The sequence below is a fragment of the Globicephala melas genome, chromosome X (genome assembly GCF_963455315.2).
Source record: "Globicephala melas chromosome X, mGloMel1.2, whole genome shotgun sequence".
Taxonomy (NCBI): domain Eukaryota; kingdom Metazoa; phylum Chordata; class Mammalia; order Artiodactyla; family Delphinidae; genus Globicephala; species Globicephala melas.
In genome coordinates this window covers 4822167-4840780 of record NC_083335.1, presented here as the reverse complement: position 1 = coordinate 4840780, position 18614 = coordinate 4822167, and the positions used below count along the sequence as shown (strand labels likewise).

Genomic DNA, 18614 nt, shown 5'->3' with positions numbered 1-18614 from the left:
TGGGTTCCTAGGGCTTCCCTTGAGAGTTTTGTCGCCAGGGGTGCTGTTGCTCAGATAGTGTTTGAGTTACGAATGTACTTCTTTATCCTTCCTCTGAAAACTTTTACACGACTAGATTGTTTTCTAATTGTAAGAGTAACACAGGTACATGGTTGTTTCTTTTTCTTTAAAATCTCTTAAAGCCCTGGATGTTTTGGCTCCTAAGTGGAGTCTTGGTTTATATACCCCTAATAACCAGGTAAACTGCTTCAGGTCTTATCGCATGGGGGCATTTATAGGCATTTTTATTCTAATGCTCTTTAATGAGGGTTTGGTGGACGCTGAAGTGTGTCTGTGTAGTGTAGCTGGGCCTCCCTAACATAGACAGGGCGGGCGAGGGGCGGAGGGAGGAGGGGGGAGGGGTGGGCATTCTGATGTCGAGACAATTCCGAATTAGACGTTCCTTTAAAATGATTGATCTTTATTACTTGCAAGCAGAAATGATCTTATAAACAGCAAGCCAAATATTGCCAAGTAGAGGTCTTGATGGAGTATGTTCCAATGAATAGGTAAAGATCATTTGAAATCAGCACACTAATTATTTCTATGCAAATGAATGTTGTCAGAGAGCTTGGAAACAAGTTGTTCTCTGAACCGGGTTAAACATCCCCTAAGAGCTCATGTTTATACTCCTAATTTACTCAGAAACCCATTGCTGCTGTTTTTTTTAATAGATAGAGGAAAGGTAAAATATGCCAACCCATGATTAGATTATCACAAGTTTAGTAGTAGTTTGAATTGAATTATAGTTTTATGTATTTATTTTATTGCCAGTCACTAGTGTAACGCACATTTGCTAATGAGGCCGAATTTTCTTGCTAACTTTCTCTACACAGCGATTATTGCTCTAAATGAAAGGTCTCCACCCAAGCTGTTTGATGAGGAGTTATCTTTCTGATAGTTTAGGTGACTTCCTGGCTCTTTTAAAAACATCACCAAAACAATTGTCCCAAATAATAGTCATTTCATACCTAGCAAATATTCTAGCTAGGAAAATGCTACTATAAACCATATAGAGGTGAACAATTTAAAAAAGCCAAGAATGTAAGAAAATGCATTCAGTCCTAATTGTGGGTGGATCCTAATTTCATCTTTTCATTCGGCAGGGCCTTCATGACCTTTGCAAGGCCCTGGGTCAGCTTTCGATTATCCTTTTTCGTTGCCCTGTAGCTATGCCAAGGGGTGGTGGAGAGAAGCTTCTAGCTGATCTTTTGAAAAAGCGAGTGTTCAAATAACCCTTGCCTCCGCCACCTCACCCCCTGCCCCCACTGCTCATCCATGGGGACTGGTGGGCCAAGAGGGAGGGAGGACTCTGTCTACGATGGCCTGGACTTCAAATCCTGATAGGGCCAGGTGGGGCAGCAGTAGGGGTGGAAGACTGAGGAACGGAATATGGTGGGATGGAAGTTGGGGGAAGGCAGTATTAGGTCACAAGCCAAGCCACAAGAAGATGGGTCAGAGTTAGGGGTAACAGATACGAGGAACGGTGGAGCATAGTTCAAGTCTAAGCCAGTCAAACCCTGCTTGGGCCATGGTGACCCAGCAAGGTGTTAAGCTTTGGCCTGACCACAGATGGAAGCTGGGCAGCTCAATAACCAGGCTGTTCTGTAAGAGGCTTAGAGTTTACATTCGCTTACCCCTCACAGATAGCCCTCTATACCAGTAAATTACTCCACATGACACACTGCCTGGACATTTTCTAGCAGGCTGGCTTTAGCGGGTGATGAAGTGTGTTGGAAAGAGGCCCGCCGGGAGAGGACAAAACTCAGGTTTTAGCCAGTCCTCTGCCACTAACTGGCCAGGAAACCTTAGGCGAGTCATCTAATCGTTCAGAGCCTCAGTTTCCCTGTGTATAAAGTGAGGCTCGAGGAGGTAGAGACGTACAGTTCATCCGTCACTTGTGAGTTCTGAAGCACGGAGGACAATTCTGTGGCCTTTGGCATTCAGCTTGTTTGACTTGAGGGAAAGAAACACACCCTCAGCACTACATTTGAGCTGAACCTCTGGAAACCCCAAGAGTCAAAATTGAACTCTATATAGTCAAATCCTTTCCCCAGCTTGTTTGCCGGAGCCAGGAGTGTTGAAGAAAGTCTGTGTTCTGTTGGGCTATTTAGCATTTGTGGAAATAGCACAAAGCAAGCTGCACAGAGTTCTGCAGATGCAATAGCTTATGTACTGTGTTACAGCAGAGGGCCGCTGTGTTCCAGGGACTCCGATGGGGCTGATAGCCCCCTAGTGACGCAAACACCACCAGCAAGCTGGAGCCCTTTAGTCCTTTGCCAGAATCACACATGGCTCCTTTGCTGAGGGCTGGGGTTAGATTGAGGGCTTTTCTGAATGGCCCACCCTGTCGGTTCCACCCTCGTGAGACAAAAGACAGAAGGGCTGCCAGTGGACTTTAACATGTAAATTTAAAAATAGCCCTTAATTACAAAGAATAGCTTTAGTTATAGCTTGCTGCAGGCAGACCACACATTCCGGAACGGTTTTACAAACGAGGGAATGGTGAGTAGTTGACCAGCACCGGTGAGTTCTTCACTGGCTGCTGGTCCGCACCTAAATTGTAATACTGAAGCACCGCGGTTTTCAGCCAAATCACAAGCAAAACACATTAAGACAATTCGTTTCCCTTTTAATTGCGCTACAAAGAGGAGTCTGTCTTTTGCCTTTTTTGACGTCTCATCTTAAAAGCAAAAAGACTTGAGCTAAATCTGTGTCTATACCCAATAAAGCTTGTTTTCATTTTCTTACCCAGCCAGCTAAGATTTATACATTAGTTATTCAACTGATGCATCTTAAACATCCTAGTTAAAACACACACTGCTGGCCAGGCACTGTTCACCCCCCAGCAGACTTTTGCTTGCCTGCAAGGAATGAATACTTGAACTGTAAATGGGTAAACTCAGACTTTCCATATGGCGAGGTCAACAGAACTCACGGTGAACATACAAAGGATAGAAAACTAATTATTACTGAGGTTCAGGTAAGCGATTTCTTAGGCATTTTAGCTGTCATGCTGTGGAATAATTGTAAACCCACCAGGAAGGAATTGCAAAACACAACCTACTTATCCCTTCCCCAGTGGCTATATCGAATCTTTTTTTTTTTTTCTGTTCTGTAGTTTGTGCCAACCCTCTATTTAATCATTAAAAGGAACGTTATTTTAAGTGTTGCTTCCTCAATGACAGCGTTTGACTGAAATCGTACAGAATGGTGACTTTGCCCAGAGCGCGACTTCCACATTCTGGCATGATTTGAGGCAATCAGAGCTATTAGTAATGGAATGCAGAGTTCCGTGGCAATTTTATTTAAAGTTCTGTTTAAGTTAATATTACATCTGACTAATGTAACCATCTGTGTCCAGCCAGTCCCATCAGTGACAACATAAAATCGTTAACCACCATGTCACAGGCATCAAGTGCTTTGGCTTTGCTATCATTTTATGAGCCTTCTTCTACTACTTTATTGCTACCACTGAGACATCAGTAACAGCAGCAACTTTTCCAGGCACAGCACAGAACCCAAGCTAGGGCTGTCCTAGCTTTGTGACTAAATTCTTGCTGCTTCTAGGTCTTGGCATGTGCTATTACCTTGGCCAGGAATGTCCTTCAAGTGTTGGTTTAAAGGCCTTCTCGAGAGGTCCCCCCTCTTCCCTCTGGTACTCTTGATCACTGTACCCATTTGTTTCCTTCGTAATATTTATCATAACTTAAAATGATAACTATATATTTTTTCTTGTCAATTGTCTCTACTGCGAGACTACAAGCTAGATGAGAGCAGAGAGCACGTCTGTTTTTGTTCACCCATATGTCCCCTTGCCTAGCGCAGTAAGGAGGGACTCCGGACATTTGGGGGAGGGGACTCTAAACGGTTTAATGAATAAACGAGACAATGTGGCAAAATTACAAGGAGGCAGGGACCCCGTATGCTGAGGACTTCCAGAACAATCTCGTGGTTGCGTTCGGTCCTGCGGAGACCTGTAGGACTTTACAACAGTATACTCACGGGCATACTGGACGTTTCCACCTGATGATCCACAGACATTTCACAGTCAACGTTCCAACCTTTAACTCATCAGCTTGCGTCTCAAATCTCTTTTTCCTTCTCAGCGTCGTAGCTTGGATAATGGCACTGTCATGCGTGTCATCACCCAAGTAAAATGCTTGGCATTCATTCTCCCTCTCTCTCCTCAACCCCAGCACCCAGTCCTGTGAGTGTATCCTCCTGAATGCCACTTGGACCTGTCCTGTCCTTTCCACCTCCATTGACATGACTTTTTGGTTCGGGTCCTCTCTATCGCTTATTTAGACTCCTGCAAATGCTTCCTGATGGGCTCGCTGCCTCCCTGGTCTTATACCCTAAAGACCACCTCCCTCCCTGCAAAGACTCAAACACTATCTTCTGTCCCTCTTTCCAGAATTCAGTAAGGACTGGCAACGTGCAGAAGTAGCTGGAGCCTTACTAAGAGATAGTAAAAGATTGCAGATATATGATTTCTTCAAGATTAATTTCCTTTTTGTTTTTCTGCTATGGTTCCAACAGAATAAGCTATTAAAATGCTTTGAGCTTCTGAACGAAAGCACAGAACTGTGCCAGCAGAACACCATAGAGGCTTCCTTTATTTTCTGCTAGCATCTATCTGTGATGGATGATATGACCGTGAATCTTCACTTAAATATGGAATGCTGAAATAATCATAAAATCCCAGAGTGTCAGAGCTGGACAAAGGCCATCTGCGTCCTATGTCTTGAGGCTCAGAGAAGGGAAGGGCCTTATTTAAGGTCACAAAGTGATTTAACTGCAGAATTAGGACTCAAACCCAGCTCTCTGTATTCCTCAAGTGAGCATGAGGCTTCATTTGGATGTGTTATCAAAACATTTCGCAGCTCTGTGATCCACTCCCCGGACCACTGTACTGTGCTGTAACTTTTTCATCTGAACTTTTTTTTTTTTTTTTTGCTTCTCTTGTGCCTGAGTGCTAATCGGTGAGATTAGAAAGTCTGATCTGATCTTAATAAAGTGACTTACGCTTCAGTGATCATTTCCAAAGGGAGCACTTGGGAGCACTAGAGGTTTCTAGGAGCTGCCCTGGGTGCCTCCATGTGTATCAGTCAATGGGTCCCAAGTAAACAGGGCTCTGGGCTGCCCATCCCCATTTCATACTCCATATGAAGTTTTGTTTTCATCTGTTTTGTACGGGCTACCGCTACCCTTGGATTGGAGTGACTTCGCGTTGAAGAAGTTTTGAAAACTGCCTCAGGAATGCATTGGTGGTTTGCTCCCCCATTTGCGTATTCCAATTAAACAATATTTCTGTGGTTTTGTGTTTATTTTTGTTTTTACCTATCTCTTTACAATGATAAAGGACAGGAAAAACTCCAGGCTTGCTCATGTGGGTGCGGTAATGTGAGTATAGATTGTCTGTAACTTGCTGGTGGACCAGTGCCTGAGGCTGGGGTTTTATGATGTCTTGGCTACGTGTTAGTGTGGATGGGTCCGGTCTACCTAAAGGGTCCTGCCCTTCCTCTCAGGCCAGGGAGTACGTGGGACTGCTTGGTAGAAGATGTGTTGTCTTTAAGAGTCTAGTATTTTTTTTCCAGCTTACTTGAATTCCACATCTTCAGTCTTTGACACCGACCACTGGTAAGCAAAGTGGAAGGTCGGACTTCTGAGAGCCAGACATTATGGTGGCATAGTAAAACACTACGTGGCCATCCATGGAAGGGGGAGGTTGATATTGAAAATTGATGGAATGTGTTCACTGTGACAGGTCCCAGGAGATGGCCTCCCAGTTTCTGGCATGGGAGGGGATGGTGGGAAGGATGTAGGGGCTTTGGAGGAGGGACAAATGGTATGTCTCACTTCACTGTTTTCCTTTGGTGCTCAGAGATGTTGACATACTCTTGATACTTCTTGACATGATGAAAGGCAAGGCCACCCCTAACTTTGGTGGGCCTGGGGCAAGGGCGCAAAATACAGACTCACTGCAAACTCCCCTTTCTCTCCAAGCTCTTGGCTCTGTCCCTTACCCTGAGGGGCCCTCCACACAAGCCTATAGACACCAACCTTGCTCCTCAAATTGTGGACCCCAGCCCAGAGCATCAGCATTACCCAAGCACTCATTGGAACTGTCAACTCTCAGGGCCTACTCTAGGCCTACTTAACCAAGGTGTGGACTTTAATAAGATCCCAGATGATTCACAAGCACATTAAAGTTTGAGAGGTACTGTTGTAGCCCACATGGTCAAGCTTCATCATCACCGGGTAGAAGGGTAACAGCTGCTCAGTGGACACCCGTCGTTCACCACTCAGGCCTAGGGTTGTGTCCATCTGTGGTTTGGTCCATCCTCAGGAAAGCAAAACTAGGGCAGAGGATTGCCAGGCCATGAACACAGGCTTGGGGCACATGGGCAGGGAATTTCAAGGTCTTGGGTAGTTTGAGAGTGGCATAGAAGAGGGAAGCATAGACGTTGGGTGGGCAAGTCCCCTTGGCCCCATAGATTCCTTGCTCTATGGGCAGTGGTGAGGCTGGAGTGGGGCCAGAGCAAGGCCCTGTAAAGTGTGAGGTCGCGGGCAGGGACCTTGTTGCCCCAGTGTAAGAGCGATGCTGTTGAAGGTTTTCCTAAATGTCCATGTGGATGGGGGTAGGGTGGGAGCGGTTCATGAGTCCTCAGGGTACTGAGCCGCTGCCGTGCCTTGCTGGCTCTTTGTGGTGTGGCGGAGTAGTAGTGGTGGGGCCATTATTGCTTTAAAAGGGAATCAAAGCGAACTGTTCCAAGCACACTCTTGAGTAGCTAGGGAGATACATCTGTTGACTTCTCTGTCGAAGGTAAACCGTGGAGGTGCTGCCTCTAGTGCCTAATGACAATTCAATTAGACCAGCTGTCGGCCTCTAGTGGGAGCCAGTTGGATGTGGGTGTAAAGGGCTTTGAACAGCTGCCTCCACACCTAGGATGCAGGCAGTTTCCTCAGTGAATTAAGAGCAGTAGCTGGTGTGGTTGGGGTGAGGTGGCCAGTGGAGGGATGAGGATGCCATTTTGTATCCACTGCCACCTAGGTGATGCCACGGTTGTGGGACAGAAGCAGGTCTGAATGAAGTCCATTAAATCGCTATCACATCTCAGCTTCTTCATCTGTAAAATGGGTCTAACAGTCCTTTCCCTGCCTGCCTTGCAGAGATGTTGGGTGCCTCTAGTGAGATAATGAACGCGAAAATGATCTTTTGTCTGTCAAGTGGAGTCCACGTGAAAAAAATGATGCTCATCCTGGGGGCTTCCCTGGTGGCGCAGTGGCTGGGAGTCCGCCTGCCGATGCAGGGGACGCGGGTTCGTGCCCTGGTCCGCCGGGAAGATCCCACATGCCGCGGAGCGGCTGGGCCCGTGAGCCATGGCCGCTGAGCCTGCGCGTCCGGAGCCTGCGCGTCCGGAGCCTGTGCTCCGCAACGGGAGAGGCCACAGCAGTGAGAGGCCCGCGTACCGCAAAAACAAAACAAACAAAAATGGTGGTCACCCTACCATTTGCTATCTTTCCTTTGTGAGTGTGCTTTCCATTGCATATGAGTTTTAGATTTAAGTTGTGTTCCCCTTAGCAATGCACAAGGCTCCGTACAAAGCCATCTCTGCCCCTCTGCCCAATGCCTTCCAGCCCCTTCCAGTGGTGAAGATGCCCTTCTGTGGTTCTTGTCTTTGCAGTTCCACAGGCGGGGGAGGAGGGTTTTGTATTGGCAAACATTTCTGAAAAGACAAATAATTGCTCTGGAAAGAGAATTCTTTTCCCTTCCAAATATTCATATTTACTGGTTTAAATTGATGTCACTTTATTTGTTGGCTAGCGCTGTACAGTATTCCACTGAGCAGTAATTATTCCTTTGCTGTTGCAGGAGTTTGCCGAGAGAAGGGAACTAAATCTAAAAGAGTGAATCCATCTGGTACGTATGTTGAAGCTCTCTCTGAGGCCACTGACACTGAAATGCTAATGCTAGATTTTTATCTACTGGTATCACTTAGACATTGATATAATGCGAGCTAGTGCCTTGGATTGCTGAATCAAAGGCTGAATTCCATTCCCTTACATGGCACTGGATGCCCTGCACAGTGGATTGATGACCTTGGCAGAGCACAGGGGTGAAATAGACCTTGCATTCCAAACCTGCCATCTGATTGTCAGACTCTAGTTGCCCCGGCCCCCCGATCACGGATAGGTGCTAAAGGTCTCAGCCGGAAGACTCAGTGACGTTCAGTGCCTGAAGCATTAAGGACTGACCTTGGCAGGCGAGTAGTAATCCACCCCACCCCCGCTGCTGCTCAGGAGATAACATCTGGAAGTAGTCTGATGACTCAGTACTAAGTGCCCCTGGGAAGAGCCCCTGAGGCCCGTGGGCGCTAATTAGTCTGCAGTCACCCTTTTTTTTTTTTTTTTTTTTTTTGCGTTACACGGGCCTCTCACTGTTGTGGCCTCTCCCGTTGCGGGGCACAGGCTCCGGACGCGCAGGCTCAGCGGCCATGGCTCACGGGCCCAGCCGCTCCACGGCATGTGGGATCTTCCCGGACCAGGGCACGAACCCGTGTCTCCTGCATTGGCAGGCAGGCTCTCAACCCCTGCGCCACCAGGGAAGCCCTGCAGTCACCCTTTTTACATTAGGGTGTGGGTGAAGCTGGGACAAGCTCCCGGAACCCACTGAAGGCTGTCCTGCTTCGTTGGGGCTCTGACATCCCTCCTAGGCTTTGCTAGGCCTTTTTCTGGGGTGCTGGGCTCTGTCTCGCTACCTGGCTGCCAGCTAGGGTCCAGTTCAAGTAAACTCTTGTGGGAACACAGTGTTTCTACCTGCCTGATGACTAGTACTGCCACTGCTGCCCAGTCTTTCCTAACCGGATTGCCATCTGAAATAGCTAGCTTGCATTTGTCGTAGTTTTCTGATCTTTGTAACTTGGAGGGCCGGTCAGCCCCCTTGGGGACAACTCTGTGGCTCTCCAAGTTCTGCCTCCATTTGACCTGTGCTTGTCCTTTTCCTGCTCTCCTGGCATTGAAATCTTTGCAGTCCCCACTATTGCTATAAAAGCTTTGCTGCAAAATATGGGCAGTAGTCTATCTTATCCCATAGTCCGGTTATACATCCATGGGACACTCTGGGCATCTCACAGTTCACTTGGGGTGAACCCACTCACAGTTCTTGCCTCTTCTCTCCAGGAAGCATTAACCGAAGAAGCCACAGGGGGATCTGCCAGCCTCCTATGAAATAAAATGCTATGCGATACCAAACAGCTAACTGTCCAGATTTATTAGAAAAATCTGGCTGCCCTAGCTTTTTGACAACTTTCTCTTTCCTCTGTGGTCCAGCGTGAAATAGACTCTCCAGGGTGCCTTGTCATTGGGAGGAATTTGAAACTGCCGTGTGTCACTGGTGCATGGCTGAAGAGAAGGCAACGAAAGGATGACCACCATTTCCCCCCGAAAAAACTATTAGGGAAGGTTATTGATTATTTTCCAAATACCTTCCACCTTCATCAGAGGACATTATGATCATTAAAGAGGTACTGTCATGTAGCTTTTTAAAAATAATTTTCTCTTTTTTGTTTTCTTAATAGCGACTGTGCCCAAGTCCCTCTTTACAGCCCAAAGGTGATGTTTTTGCTTTGCCCATAGAATTTCTGGCAAATGGACTCAAATTGCTACTGCTTCTGTCAGCTGGTGCCTGGGTTTACGTCAAGGTCTTTAGGAAGGCCAGACAAGTTCAATTACACAAACCGTTGTCGACTGCTACCAACACGCTGCCCCTCTCTCCTGTACGTCTTTTTCTACCCCTGCCTCCCGCCGCTTTCCATATAGGCTTGGAGGTGTCATTTTTCTTTCAGAACTCCAGGTTTTTGGTTAAAAATTATGCTACATGTACATGTTAGCAAACTTTTTGGTGACGTCTGAAATCGGGTGGCATTTGCTCTATACAGTAACCAGATCTCCATCATATGCAGATTATCCACAGCATATCTACTTTAAAAGTCCTTAATGACATGCATTGTGCTTAAGCCCTCAAACCAGTTCATGGGGTTAAGAGGGAACCGTTGTAGCATTTCTGCCTCGTGCATGTAGTGAATGTTGGTGTTTGGTCTTTTAGTTGTGGCTCCTGGACTAACCTTCGCTGTTGTCATGGACCACCTGGACCTCTGGGCTGCTCTTTTGTGTTGAGGCGAGAGGGGATGTTTTGTTTCCTCTTGTTCTGCATTTGTTTCAACACCATGAGCATCAGAGATCTATTAACTAAGAAAACTGTGGCTCTGTTCTCCTGCCAGACTTCTGATTTCTCAGTGCCCAGGTGAGAAACAGAATCCTATCTGGAGTAGTCATTTGCTGCAAGCTCAGAGCACACGGAGGGCCCAGGAACATACACTGCACCTGTTTTTTTTTTTTTTTTTGGAGTTGAAAGGCTTCCATGAGGCTCCTCCCGTCTTCTGGCCACACTGAAGTAGTATTTTGAGAAGTGAGGTTTTCCTTTTTTTTTTTTCTCTTGAGATCTGAGATCACTGTTTGTTTGTTAGTTTGTTTAGGCTCTTTAGCTATGTAAGCCTTGATATCGGCTGTTCGGAAGCATCATGTGGAGTAGTATGCTTCAGTTGGTACATTTGTTACTTTAAGAAATCAGCGAATGGTTTGTGGTGCCTTTTAAGATTTGTTTAACACATATTTATCGAGTACCTCTTATGGGCTGCGTGCTATGCTGGGTGCCAGGAATGCACAGATGAGAAGGGCGCAGTCCCTACTCTCAGGTTGTCTCATAGTCTAGTGGGAGAGAAAAACATACATCAACAAATGGCTGTAGCACTCTGAGTGGGGTAGAAAATTCCTGGTCAAGGCACTGGCATGAGCAGAGGTTGACAGCAGGGAAATACATGGGTTGTTCACCGAGCCACAAGTAATCTAGCATAGTGGAATGAGGTGTGGATGTTGCAGGAAGCTACTGGAGAAAAGACTGGAAGGTAAGGTAGATTTGGGTCAGCTTTTGAAGAGTTGAGATTTTTAGCGTTCAGAACATGTTAGAATCCCTTGAACTCAAGATGTTGGATCAAAGTGACAATTTGGTCGACATTCTTAGAACTTTTGTTAGTTTAGCAGGAGGTGGAAGAGAAAGCTATTAACACTGAAAAACTGGTCCTAGGCCCTAGGGACCATGTGAGTCAGAGGTTAGAGCATCCAGTATGGCTTGGAGCTATAGCTCTGCATCAGTCAGAGATGTATGTGATGTGTCTTTAGTTTAGGGAGGGGAGAGAAGATTTGGTCTTGGAAGAAGGATTGGGAAGGAAGGATAGTAGAGCTGCACCTACTCCCCAGTCAGAAATTTATAGTTTGATTTCATTATCATCTTGAAATATTGTCATGTCCCAGAACATATGGAAGTCCATACTTAAAAGTCAGTGTGAACACCTCACATCCAATTCAGATATAAAAGACCAATTTGGTTCATTTATGTGATTCCAGTTCACAAGCAGCCATGACATGATCAAATGACTAGGCTTGCAAGAGCAGCCAAAGATGGAGCCATTTAGGAATGCATTGGGCATATGATGGGAGCTGTTGTTGACAGTGCACCCTGATCCAGGCATATATAACTTACTCTGTGGTCCAAAGCTACAAGTACTATCCCCGTTCCCAACACACCATCTTCCAAATGGGTGCCGTGTTATAACAGGCAGTATGGTTGGATTGATGTGGCAGTACACACAGAAACACAGCTTTCACTAGAGGCTTCTCTCTCCTGATGTTTTGGATGAGTTGGATATTTTGGGTGAGTCTCCTGACTCTTCTGGGTGATGAAATGGGCTTCACCATAAGCCATCATTCATCTTGCTTCATCTCTGTGTTACTTTGCTGTGAGATGCACAGGTCTTTCCTAGGCTGCTCTGCCTTATTCACTATTGGAGTGTAAGAGGTATTGCTCCTTTACAGAAGCACAGTACAAATTCCTCTAAACGTGAGCAGAGAAACTCTCTGAGGAAGAAATATCTCTAGAACGAGGTATCAGGGTCCACTTGGGCAGGTGTCCTATTGTGACAGAGATGCTCCTAGGGAGCCCTTTTCTCCTCAGCCCTTGGAGAAACATGTACTTTCATGAGGATTTTATAATACAATCTCCAAGTCCTTCTGACGACTTATTCTAAGTATCCCTGATTACTTAGAATCAAAACTCTTCATTCATCCATATCTACTGTTTTTATCATTGCTTCTTTTGGAATTATGATCCTGGATATAAAAGTCCTACAAATATCTGGAGTCAGTGTTCAATCTAGAGGGACCTGTCTTAAAGGTCTCATGGTAATTGAGTTTCTCTATTAAAAACAATGTAGGCTAGACCCTCTTTTCTTCGTTAGGAATTCTAAGCACTGGAGAGGAAATTCACATACAACCCTGCTGCTACCAGCATCTTGTTCCTTATACTGGATCCCCACTAGAGTGTGCACATATAGGATGGTTTAAAATTATTTTTATCAAGGTAATAGTACAAATATTCTTTTAAAACATCAGGCTTGTAACAACACAGACAACAAAAACAGGCCAGCACTGCTCCCTCTTAAGCCTGCTCCTTTGGAACAACCACCTTTTAACCATTTTAGTTATTGCCTGTGGTATTTACCTTCATATTTTACATGTTTTTACTGCTATTCCTTGGTTCATTATTTTAGATGTTGCTTGTTGACTTCCTGTAATGGTAGATGAGACTCTAGCTGTCTCGTAGTCATGCTTGGCTAGTGTATGCTGCAAACAAACCGCTCCTCATTACTGGTGGCTTGATACAACAAAAGTTTATTTCTTGCTCCTGCTACATGTTCACCCTAGGTGGTTAGGGAACCTCTGGCTTATGCTGGTCCTCTAGGCTGATGGAGTCTCCATCACAACACCTGATTCCATGATCTCTGCAAATAACAGGGTGACTACATACTGGCTCTCAAAGCTTCTGCCCAGTTATGTCACAAGGCAGTTTCCCTCATGTTTTATTGATTGAAGGAAACCATAGGGCCACAGTTAATTTTAAAGAAGGCCAGAAAAGGGCAGTCCTACCACATGCCTGGAAGGAGATGCCCTGGAATATTTGTGAACAGAATCCCTCCATCTTCCCTCCCCTATTGCCCTAATATACGTAAATTGCATATTTCTTCAAAATCGGTATTCAATGTTTATATTATTATAGCTTTGTAAATATTGGCCACTGGTAAGCCAATGCATTAAGCTTACATGTCCTTTTTTAAATAATATTTTATTTTCCCTGGGGTCAATAATTGCTTAATTTTTATTTGCCTGGTTTTCTTTGTATTTATTCCTTAGTTTCTCTACAACATCCACCAGATTTGTCAAATAGTTCTCAGTATTATTTTCTAAATACTAAAAACTATCAGATAATATATCAATTTTATTTTTTCCTGGAGTGTTCCAGCCTCCTGCTTCAGTCTGGGCTAGTTGCTCTCTAGGCTTGCTGCACAGGTATCATCCTAGGACTTTCTGTCACCAGTTTCATGTGTTAGAGTCCTAGTTTTCTGGGTCCAAAGTCTCCCTCTGTTTTGGTTTACTCACTGGTTCTGTTGAGGCACATGCTCTAGTAGATTCCTAAATAAAGGCGTATGGGAAGTGTATTAGTCAGCTTTTTACTGACTAATGGTTATGCTGTGGTGGTAAATTATTCTAAAACCTCAATGGTTTACACAACAAGTTCTTTCTTACTCATGTCTTCTGTTCTTCATGGGTCAGCCACAGCTCTCTCTTGGTATTTTTCATTCTTGGACCCAGGCTGAGGAAGAAACCCCTTTCTGGGAAAAGCAGTTCTCACAGCAAAAGAAAAGGAGCACTGACAAAACCAGTGATGACTCTCAGTGCTGCTGCTCAGAATTGGCACATGTCACTTCTGTTCACATTTCATTGGCCAAAGCAAATCTTATGGCCAAGCCAGGTGTCAATGAGCATGGAAATGCAACTCTCCTAAAGGCAAAATTATATAACTCATCATATGAAGTAGATAGTTTAGCTACATATAAAATTATAGGTTGATTTTTTTCTCCCAGAATTTTAAAGACATTGTCTCCTAGTTTTCAATGTTGTTACTTAAAAGTCTGCTGCCAGTCTGTCTCCTAATCTTCTGTATAGGATTTTTTTTTCTTATACAGCTCTAGAAGCTTTTAGGATTTTCTTTTAACTCATATTATTCAGAAATTTTATGATGATGTGAATTGGTGTAGATCTTTATGCATTCATCTTTTCTGGCCCTTCCTTTTGCCCTTTCAATGTGGAAATTCATGTCCTTAGTATCTGAGAAATTTTCCTGTATTATTACTTTAATAATTTTCTTCCCTCTTTCTTCTTTCTGAAAGTTCAATTATTTGGATGTTAGACCTCTGTGATTATTCCTCTACTTTTCTTATCTTTTACTCTCTTGGTCTTTATTATGTTCTACTTTTGGAGAGATTTCCCTATTTTAATCTTCCTACTCTTTTTTTCATTTTGATTATCATATTTTCAATATCCATCAATGCCTTGTTTTCTATCTTTCTCATAGCGTCCTTTCATGGTTGTGTGTGTGTGTATATATATATATATATATATATATGTATATATATATATATGAAATACATAAAAATCCACATTTATATATATAAATATATATAAATACATATAAACTTTTCTTCTATTCTCTCATTTTAGAGGCTCTCCTTAAATGTCTTGTGATCCTTGGCTGTCAATTCGTATTTAAGAGTTGAGCCCTCAAAGGCTGAGTGGAAGTGTTGGATGGAAAGGCAGAGCTTGCCAACTAGTGGCTTCACTGTAGAGTGATTGGGCAGCGACTGCCTTTTTGTGGGAGGACATCCAAATGTCAGTATACAGGGGAATTTCCTCTAGTGACCTTTACTTATTCAAGGATAGAATCCCTTAGCCCGCCTGCACGTATTTTGGGATTGGGGGTAGGCTGGCTGGGTTCCTGCCATTCCATATATAGACTTTCACTTGATCCCTCCATTTTCTGTCATGTGCCTCATCCCACCCTCTACTATACCCAGTGTTTCTAGTGCCCTGAGTGTGTCTGATCCAGTGTCTTCAGAGACTACAGCTTTTGTTTCCTGGGCACAGAAAGGGTGGATGGAACGGTTGCCTGGCTAGCTGCATGGGATGAAGGAAATGTGGGAACCTACTCCTCCACGTACATACTTTCAATTCCTGTTTTCCTGTATCTTACCCCTAACGCCTGTGGTACCTGGTATTTTTAAGTCCTAAGCCTTCCCAGAATTCTCTTGGGGCTAACTGGCTCACTTTTCTTTGGCATTTCCTTCACTCTTCTAAATTGACACACACTCCTCCACTGACTTCCCATCTTCAAAAAATGTGTTGACAGCTCTCATCCACTAAGGTCTCCTTTCCTATTTTCTTAGTTTGTGTGGACTTGTACACTTCTCTCTCTTCTCTTTTCTCTCTCTCTCATTGTTTTGTTTTAATTTCTTTACTGTTGTTTTAATGGGGCTTCGACAGAGAGAGAGAGAGAGAGAGAGAGAGAGATAATCACATGTGGTCAATCTGCCATGTTTAACGAGAAGTCAAGCTGTGGTTAAAATGTAGTTTTCTTTACCTCATGCTGAACTAAACATGACCTTAAAATATACCCTTGATCTTCTAAATAAAAATAGCATTATACTTGGATAGGTGACATGCTTTCACTACCAGATTTCAAAGGCAAACTTGAATTTTGATGGGAATTAAAATGTATTTAGCACTTTCTGACACTGAACATGGTAAATAAGTAAACAACTGAATCGATAAATAAAAAGAAAAGTTGCTATAATGTATAGTCTCAGTTTAACACTTCAGATCCCCTTTTTACCCTTTCTCCCCTGCTCTGGGCCCCTGGAAATAGACTTCTATGGACTGTATCACCCAGGCTTCCTTGACCCTTGGCTTCCAGTGGATTTGGCCAATGGGAGGTATCAGTGGGGGAGGGAGGAGGATTAGAGAGTTGGGAGGAAAGAGAGGTCTGGATATTTATTTCTCCAGCTCCCTCTCTGCCAGGTCACATTTGGCAATGATGGTGTTCCTCTATTTTGTGCCACACCTTCTGTTGGGTTGTCCCTTTCCAACAGCCTCAGTTTTTACCAGACTCTGTTCTCCTTCCCACTTCAGGACTAGGATGGTAACAGCTTTTCCCTGCTGCTGGTTCAGCCTGCTGCCCAATCCCCTGGTCCCCTTTACCCTGCCCACACCTTCAGTTATACTTTGTGAATGTGTCCTCTGGTTGCTGCCAGGACCCTGGCTGACACAAATGCTATAGTAGAGCTATCTCATTATAGTCCAGGTACTTTTGGACAAAGTACTTCACTTGATGGGTCACAGTTTCTGTGTGTGAAAAAGTGCTGATGTGGCGAAAGGTGGTGTGGTCTCTTGCCTGAGAGCCCCTTCCAGTGCTGACATCTGCACTTCTGTATGATGCAGTGGTGGTCCATAGCCAGCTTGAGCTCCAGTTCTCTCTCCTGACTTTGTGGACCACTGTGGATAACCCTGAGTGGTAGATGATCACGAAACATTTTCTTTCTTCCTTTGTGAGGCAGTTTGCTGGAGTAAAAACAATACAGACTTTTGGAGTCAAACCAGGGTTCAAATTCAGGCTGTTACTTCCTTGTTGAATGACCTTGTGTACATTACTAAACGTCTCTAAGTCTTGGGTTCTTCATCTTAAGATGAGGGTGTATGATGAACACTGTTGGTTACCTGTCCAATAGCCGTTTTCTTCTTCTCTGTTATAAGAATGCTGGTCTCCATAAGGAACTTTTAGTTGGGTGTTGTGATACTTGCCGCTTGTGGTGGACACTACTAGTGTTTACTAACATCTGTTTCTTCCCTTCTGGGAGTGTGAAAGACTAACTTCCAAGTCCTCTTGTAGTTAGGTGGGACTGTGTGAGTACCTTCCCTGCTTAATTAAGGCCTTGCTGCCATTTCAATATCTTCTTTACCTTGTATTCAGAAATGTCCTTTGAAATCCACGTACTTAATGACCATGAGGGAAAACGACCTGTGTCACTTCTCGGCTGAAGCAGAGAAGAGCACGTGTGCCATCTCTGTGTGCTCTCTTCTCCCTGCTGTGGCAGCTGGCGGCACTACTTGTGGTAGAGCCTTCATCAGTCAGAGTCCCTAAGTGACCATGAAGAGCATAGAGCCTCGTCAACTTGCAATGAACATGTAGCATTAGTGAGAACGAACTGTTGTGATGTTAAGCCAGTGGAGTTTTGAGGTTAATTTGTCAGTTAATGGACAGCTGAAAGCCTCCCTATGGGCATAGGACATTATCTTCCTTGAAGGGTTGTATGAATTAGACTTTCTGGATTTGGTTCCTAGCTCTGTTATTTATTAACTTCTGTGACCTTGGTCAAGTTACTTAAACTTTCTGTGCCTTGGTTTCCTCATCTGTAGCACAAGGTTAAGCATAGCTCCTCCCGTGTGGAGTTGGTGTGTGTATTGAAGAAATTAATATACATGGAGGACTTAGAACAGGGCCTGGCAGGCAGTACGTGCTATGTAGTGTTTGCTGTCAGAAAGTATATATTTCAGAGTGTCCAGCACAGCATGTGGCCCTCATCAACAACTGTCGCTGGAACCTTCATTGCTGTTGTAAGCATTAGAATGCTCCATGTAAAGTCTTGGCACATAGTGGCCATTTTAATATGCAGTCCCTATTATTTGGTGATTGTGCTTACATTTTTTTAAAAAATTTATTTATTTATTTATTATTTTTGGCTGTGTTGGGTCTTCGTTTCTGTGCGAGGGCTTTCTCTAGTTGCGGCGAGCGGGGGCCACTCTTCATCGCGGTGCGTGGGCCTCTCACTATCGCGGCCTCTCTTGTTGTGGAGCACAGGCTCCAGACGCGCAGGCTCAGCAGTTGTGGCTCACGGGCCTAGTTGCTCCGCGGCATGTGGGATCTTCCCAGACCAGGGTTCAAACCCGTGTCCCCTGCATTGGCAGGCAAGTTCTCAACCACTGCACCACCAGGGAAGCCCCCTTGTGCTTACATTTGAATATATGCTCCTCATCTGTTAGGTCTCTTAGAATGAGATAAGCATTGCTCTCTAAGACTTCCTTTACAACATAGGAGTCATTAAGTGTGGGGATTTCAAAGGACATTTCCGAATACAAAGTAAAGAAGATATTGAAATGGCAGCAGAGCCTTAATTATGCGGGGAAGGTACTCATCAGAAGTGGCACTACCCATAAGGTTGAAGGCAAAGTGACCCACAGAGAATCTGCTCTTGGATAACGAACATTTGACTGCATTTGTCACTTCCAGTCCTTAAACACTGTCTGTCCATGCTCTTTGTTTTGCAGCTGAGGGAACTCACGCCCCCGGAGAGGGGAAGGGGCTGGTCTGGAAAAACAGAGTCTGTCAACAGCATAGGCAGGACTAGAGCCCAGGTTTCTTAACTCCGAGTTCACTGGTAGGTAGAAAAGGCCAGGTTTGATCTTTTAACATGTGTGCTGTTTGGAAACTAACGCTGAGCAGGCAAAACTCTGGACTTGATGAGAAAATTAAAATAAGGCTGCTTTCTAGTCTGCGCTTTGCACAG

The 18614-nt window shown here is 44.6% G+C and overlaps 1 protein-coding gene across 1 annotated transcript in view; it reads left to right on the top strand.

Annotated features, from left to right (window-relative positions):
• LOC115847291 (uncharacterized) overlaps positions 1-18614 on the top strand; it is a 100910-nt gene that overhangs the window by 47642 nt on the left and 34654 nt on the right. The window contains exons 7-8 of the mRNA XM_060292998.1: positions 7216-7572; positions 7919-7966. The gene's annotated coding sequence lies outside the window, so the exon portion shown is untranslated. The remainder of the gene's footprint in view (positions 1-7215; positions 7573-7918; positions 7967-18614) is intronic.